This window comes from Vicia villosa, linkage group LG7 (assembly GCF_029867415.1).
Source record: "Vicia villosa cultivar HV-30 ecotype Madison, WI linkage group LG7, Vvil1.0, whole genome shotgun sequence".
In the NCBI taxonomy this organism is placed as follows: domain Eukaryota; kingdom Viridiplantae; phylum Streptophyta; class Magnoliopsida; order Fabales; family Fabaceae; genus Vicia; species Vicia villosa.
In genome coordinates, this window is record NC_081186.1 from 133,301,068 (window position 1) to 133,308,040 (window position 6,973).

A 6,973-nucleotide genomic window follows, 5' to 3' on the forward strand; every position below is an offset into this window, starting at 1 on the left:
CAAGATTGGTCAGCCTTGAACCAAAGGGTAGGCTCCTTTGGAGGAACATGAGGACTTCTTGCTTGAATATGTCCTTTTACCAGTAGAGTTAGAAACAGATCTACATACGACATTGGTATGGGGTGAAATTTAGGAAACCTTTGCATCCGGTTGTTATTATAATTATGTGGCTGAACCTGCTGTTGAGGTTGCTGTTGCCGTTGTTGGAACTGTTGTTGAGAGACTTGTGGTTGATAGGCTGGCGCTGAGCTAACAACCGGAGAGACTATAACAATTTACTGTTGGTATCTCTTCCTTGGTTTGTTTAGTAAGATGGTACTTGCATCCTGGTCTTTCTTCTTTTAAAAGGAACTTTCGTATTTCTTAGGACCAGTAGATGTTTCAGCTTCTTTAGTCAAACGTCCTTCACGAACTGCTTTCTCAAGTCGTATTCCCGTATTTACCATTTCGGTGAAATCACTAGGTGCGCTGGTGTCATACCCCAAAATTTTCCCACCATATTTTTATACTCAAGCTCATTCGAATGTTAGAAGCTCAAGACTTGACTGGCTATACACTCTCTTAAACAACAACCTTCAAATTAGGGTTTCAAATTTAATAAAGGAATTTGAACTTCTGATACCTCAAGTAGATTCCATGATCTCTCAAAGTACCCTCATGCCAAGATACAAGCTCTGATTCCTCAGATTGCTCAATCAACAACTCAAACGGTCAACAATCGACTGGTTGACCTAAAAGTCAACTGTAGTCAAAGTAAAGTCAAAATTCCTGATTTTTGGTCAACATCAACATTTTAATGTTATACTCATCATTTGATCAAGGGATGATCATGATTCATCAAGAAATGATCAGAAATCAACAAAACCTAAAGTCTCTAAATTAGGGTTTTCATAGGAGAAGGTCAACTGAACTTTGACCAGCCATAACTCCCACATGGAACATCATAAATTTTCCATCCAAAGCTCAATTTGAAGGAAATTCAATTCTCTACAACTTTTCCTCTCACATGCCATGTCCAAAAATGCTTCATTTGAGAGATATGGATCAAAACATTATAGGTCCTTTTTGAAAGTCAACCGAAAGCAGTTTTTTGTCAAAGACCATATCATCAAGATAAATTCTTCAAACAGAAAAAAGTTTCCAAAGTGGTTTGTAAAGGACATCTTGAGGTTTCCAAAAAATCCTAGAACTCATCCATATCTTAAAAATTGAGGGAGATATGCCTTGTCAAAGTCGGGCAATTTCAAGGAAAAAATGTGAAGTAAAACATGGTTCAAAAAGAATTTTGTTCTAAATGGGCCTATCTTTTTATGACCTAAATTTGCTTCTAGGATCATCAAGAGTGTATAAACCCAATCCTACGATTAATTGATTTTTTATTATATTTTTTATGAATTTTATTCATTAAAAAGTACAATTTAAATCAAAATAATTAAAGGGAATATGAGAGATTTGGTTAAGTTTTAATTCCCAACCAAATCCAATCATCAAAACACCATAATTTTGAGTCAAATTCGCAGCAAGAGGAAAGTGGAAAGATATGAGCAATATTTGAACCAAATTCGGAAAGAATCAATATGCCTTCAAAAATCAAAATTCAATCTATCAATATGCAAAGATTTGAATCAATTATGTTGCCCTAATAGGTTCTATTATAAGTATGTAATTGGTTCAGATGCAGAAAGGGCAATTTTGGACGGCACAAAAGGCCCTAACCGAAGCAAAAAATCGTGGAAGGAGGTGGAGTTGTAGCCGGAGTTTTGAGGCGATTCAGCCTGTTCTAAGGATCAAGAACATCTCCTCGTTGTCTTCAGGAGCTGTAGAGACCATCACAATCAATTGAAACACACGGAATCATCATCATTCGCACTCACGGTTTGCTTGATTTTTTTAGTTTCGATTACATCTATTTGTGCATCATAAACAAATTTCGATTTCATATATGTGTTTAGATTGATGTTTACAAGCTTCCTGAATAATTAATTTGATTTTGGTGGTCGTTTGAAGGATTTGCCATGGTTAGGTTTCAGACTTCATGATTTGGGGCCCCATAATTAGACACCAAATTAGCCAAAATTGATCACGTTTTCATACTCAGTGGTTGATGTTTATTTAATCTGGGTTTTTGTTTGTGTTTTATTTGGTGAATATGAGTTTCACAGGTTTAACTATGGTGGCAATCGTAGCTAAATTGTAGTTGAATGGTGGCTGAGAATCCAGTCCAAATGGAGAAGAAGAAGTCTGGGCGCGTAGCTTCTTTTTTATTCAAATTTCCTTAGTTTGTTTTATATTATATTAATGTTGTTTCGCCTAAATATCAATTCGAAAGTGCAGCATGGTTGGTAGGTGTATGTGGACAGGCACCGTTCAAACCTGGGTTCGATTCTCGCCCATGACTTATTTTTAGACAATTTGTTGTTACATATTTGTTACGGATCTGGTGTACCTCGCTTTGGTTATGGTACGACGCGCCCCATCCCATCAACCATCAGATTTCCTGGACACGTGATCTGATGCCTCAAAGACATGCTCCTCACCATGAACCCTCAAGCCTCATCACACTGAATCAAAAGCTGAGTTTTTCGTAATTCTTTTTAATTTTATTACTTTTATTCTACTTTCTTATTTGTCTTTTTTCCATTATAATTATTATTATTTATATTTTATATTTTATCTTGATAAATTAGTTTTTATAACAAAATTATATTTATTTTATTTTATCAAAAGTTTGTTTTTTTTATAATTCTACATATAATTGTTTTTTTTTTGTTTTGTTTTTTTCATTTGAAGATTCAATTTCTCCAATAATTATTTAATTAAGATATTAAGTCGAACTATAATGCACTATTATTTCTCTTCTGCGTGCCTAATTTTCAAGATCAATCAAGATTCTTCAGCCGCGCGCCATGCCAAAATTAAAAAAAAAGAAGCTAAGTTTCTAAATCTTTTTGGTTTAAATCTTATTTTAATTTTTATTCTGCCTTTGCCCAAAATAGGGTTTATTTCAAATAGTCAATGAATCTCTCTTACACTCACCCCTATTATTTTCATTTTAATTTTCAGGGTCAGTCGAAGGTTTGAGAAGATCAAGGTTTTCAATATTTAAAACTAATTATTGATCCTTCTTATTTTTCCGTTTTTTAATTTCCCTCATCCCCGCAGGTGTTTATTGTAATAGCGTAGGAACTTTAATTTCTGCCTTTAATTTTTGCTCATTTTAAACTGTGTGGTTAGTAATCCTAGGGAGTGCAAGCCTTGAAAATAAATTAGATCACTAATTATAAGATAAAATTATCTGAACTAAACCACGTGATTGTTGCACTCACACACCTTTAGGGTAATTCCTCTTGTTGTCTGTTGCCTATTAATTGCTGCCTTGTTGCCTTAACTATGTTGCCTAAAAGTAGTCAAGTCCCTCGGTTCCGAGGATACCTAAAGCAATGTTGCCTGTCGCCTTCAAAATTATTGAAACTCCCTCGATGTTGCCTTATAAAAATGATCTGTCCCTATTGCTAAGGTATCCTCGCATGATGCCTAAAAGATAAAATGACTATTATATCATTCCCTTAGACTACCTGCCCTCTTTATGGCAAGGGACAGTCTTATGGTGAACGATTATTCTCGATGACCCTTAACATCCAATTGAAAGGCTTCCTGCCCTCTTATGGCATGGATAGATCCTTTCACTCGAAAGACTAAAAGAACAAACTTTTCTAACTTAGGGTAGTTGCTATTAATTGCTTGCTGTAAATTCAAAACTCTTTTCCCACTCTTTTCAAATCAAATTCAAAAAGACTACGCTTATTTACAAGCTAAAGTTCTTCTTCAAAGTTTTTACTTTTCACACCTCCTTTTCAAACATTTCAAACAAACAAGTGAGCTAAGCAATTAAGAGCCCATGGATAACCATGGATGCAAAGGGTGCCTTACACCTTCCCTTTGTATAACTTACCCCCCGAACTCAAGATCTTTAAAAGGTATTTTCCTGTTCTTTTAGCCTTTCCTAAAATTGGATAAAATAAGTCGGTGGCGACTCTTGCTTACCGCGACATTTCTTTAAAGTCAGTTCACCGTATTAAAGTCTTCAAGTAGATTTTCGTCATTTCTTTTTCCTCAAGCGGTGGACAGATTTTAGAGGCAACCTTACGAAATCTCTGAGCGTATTCTTTGAAACTTTCTCTATCCTTTTGAGACATGGCTCGGAATTGATCTCTGGAGCCATATCTAGGTTATATTTGTATTGCTTGACAAAGGCTTCCCCAAGGTCACAGAAAGTACTAATCTTGGTACTGTCTAAATCCATGTACCACATGAGTGCGGCGCCAGTCAAACTATCTTAAAAGTAGTGGATCAGTAGCTGTTGATTATCAGTTTGAGCAGATATCCTGTGAGCGTACATCACCAAGTGACTCTCTGGGCAGGAATTTCCTTTGTATTTTTCAAAGTCAGGTACTTTGAATTTGTGAGGAATCTTGACATTTGGAACTAGACAAAGGTCTGCAGCATTTTTCCCGACTAAATTTTGTTCTCAAAGAGCCTTGAGTTCCTTCTGCATTTGCATAAAATGTTCTTGGAACTCGTCCAATCTTTATCGTATTCCAGTATTTTCACTAGGAGCGGAGTCATATACTTGTTCTTCCGATGGAGGAACAACACTGGTGGTGACGTAGTCATTACGGCAGCAGATCTTGGTATTTCAGCGCTCTGTCGTTTATAACTCGTAGCTGTTGTTCTTGTTATTTCAACTTTATAGATCTGTAACCCTCTAGTGGGTGTATATCCATTGTACCTCTCGGACCTTCACTGGTCAGAGGGTGGTAACCTTCTGGAATAAAGTTGGGAAGCATGCCCCAATGTCGGTTGGGTTGCATGGCATACTGAGGAATAGGCGTAGAAACAATTTTAGAAATCACAGTCCTTTGTGGTTCTTCTAGCAAAGGTCGATTTTGTGCAATTGTTAATGCCTCTACCATACTGTTAAGTATTTCCAAAGACTCTTTGTGTGCTATAACTTCCTCCCCGAGTTCCCCATTTTCTTGCTCTAAGTCGTCCATTCTTTTCTTACAACTTGCACGAGTATTGTACGAATGAGACAACTTGAATTCTTTTTCTTCCCCTACTCCTCCTGATGGAGTTAGGAACACGCCGATTAAGACCTTATGTTTTTCTTTTGTGTTCCTTTCTTGACGTAATTTGGTTAATGCCACTTGCAGCTTCTCAGCATCATCAGCGAAAAGGTAAACATGTTCCTTTTGGGGAATTGGTTCCTGATGCATGTATGAAATTTTGAGCTTAATCGCCCTGGCATGCACCCATTGAAGGTAAGGGTCCAAAGAGATGTAGAGGGGTTTCTCCAAGAACACAGTTCATCTAAAAAAAGTCAACTGTTAGAGATCACCTTTGACTTTTTGGAATTTTGGTCAACCATGGACTTTTAAGGATGAAAATCATCAACATATAATTATTGAAGTCATTTAGTCAAAGAAATTCAAGAAAATTAATCAAGAATCAAAAAGTCAACAAAAGTCAAAATTGGAATTTCAAAGACTTAGAAAAATTTCTAAGTGTTCTCAAGTGTTTTTGTCCTAACTGTAAGTATAAGAGTGCACCTAAGAGGGGGGGTGAATTAGGTTTTCAGAAATTTAATCGGTTTTATGAGAATATTTCTAATGAAAGATGTGTAATATATAGTGTGTAAAACACCTCTTCAAAAGGTTATTTTTCCATGAAGCAATGCAATGTTTAAAAGGTATAAAGACAATTTCGTTTGAGTGTAAAATGCAATGGAAAAACACACTGGTTCAGTAGGAACCGGTTCCTGTATAGGACAACCCGGTTCCTGCTGAACGTTACAGCAGAAAAATTCAAATTTTGAACTGAGGAACCGGTTCCTGCCTAGGGACAACCCGGTTCCCCATAGTAAAACACAGAGAGGTGAAAAAATAGAATGCTGGGAACCGGTTCCCCTGTAGGGACAACCCGGTTCCTAAAACCTTTACTTTGAAATTTATCTTTGAAAAAGGTTTTGAAAGAACTCTTTGATATATGAGACTTGTTCATGATTATGATATGCATGAGAGTATATTTTGTGAACAATTATATGTCAAAGTGAGTATTGTTTATACCTTTGCCATTTATTGCTTGATTCTTGAATCTTTATTATTTCTTCAAGACTTTGAAATTATGTGTTCTTTGCTTAAGACTTGAGATTCTTTTTGCACATCCTTTATGAAAGCTTGATGTCCATATTGTCTTCATCAAAACAAACTATGCTTGAGATGCTTTGCAATTACACTAACTTCAAGGGCCAATAACTTTAAATTTCAAGTACAAACTGAAGAAAACTTCCACCATGAAAATTTTAGATTTTGATCCAATGAACAACTTTGTCACATATAAAATTTCTTCAAAAAGTCAACCATTTGAGAGATATAGGGCCTCAAAGTTCCTGCAAAAGACAAAGTGTTGAAAACCCTAATTTTTCTCAAACTTCTTGGCCAATTTTCACCAAATTCCCAAATGATTTTGAGGAAACATAAAAAAATGGATTGAATTACATCATCTAAGCTTTCCAAAAAGTATTGGATCATCTCTTAATTCAATTTGAACAAGAAGATATGCATGACCAAAGTAAGGCATTCAAAGATAGATTTCAAGGCATGACCAACTTTGGATTTGGTCATTTTTGTGCAAGTGCCTCTACTAATTGGTGCATCTAAACTTCAATAGTATCATAAGAGATGGGATGGAATCAATTGCATCATTGCATTAAGATTGGAGAATATTCAAAAATTCAAAAACATGTGATTATGTAATGATTACAAATGAGATTTATGGCCAAGTGGTGATTCACCAAAGGAATCTTCTCAAGACCAATTGGAAGGCCTCTATGCATCAGAAATGTCCCCTAAGATCAAAAGAGATCAATGGCTAGGGGCTTGATCAAATGGAATAAAAAAATTCCATCATTGCA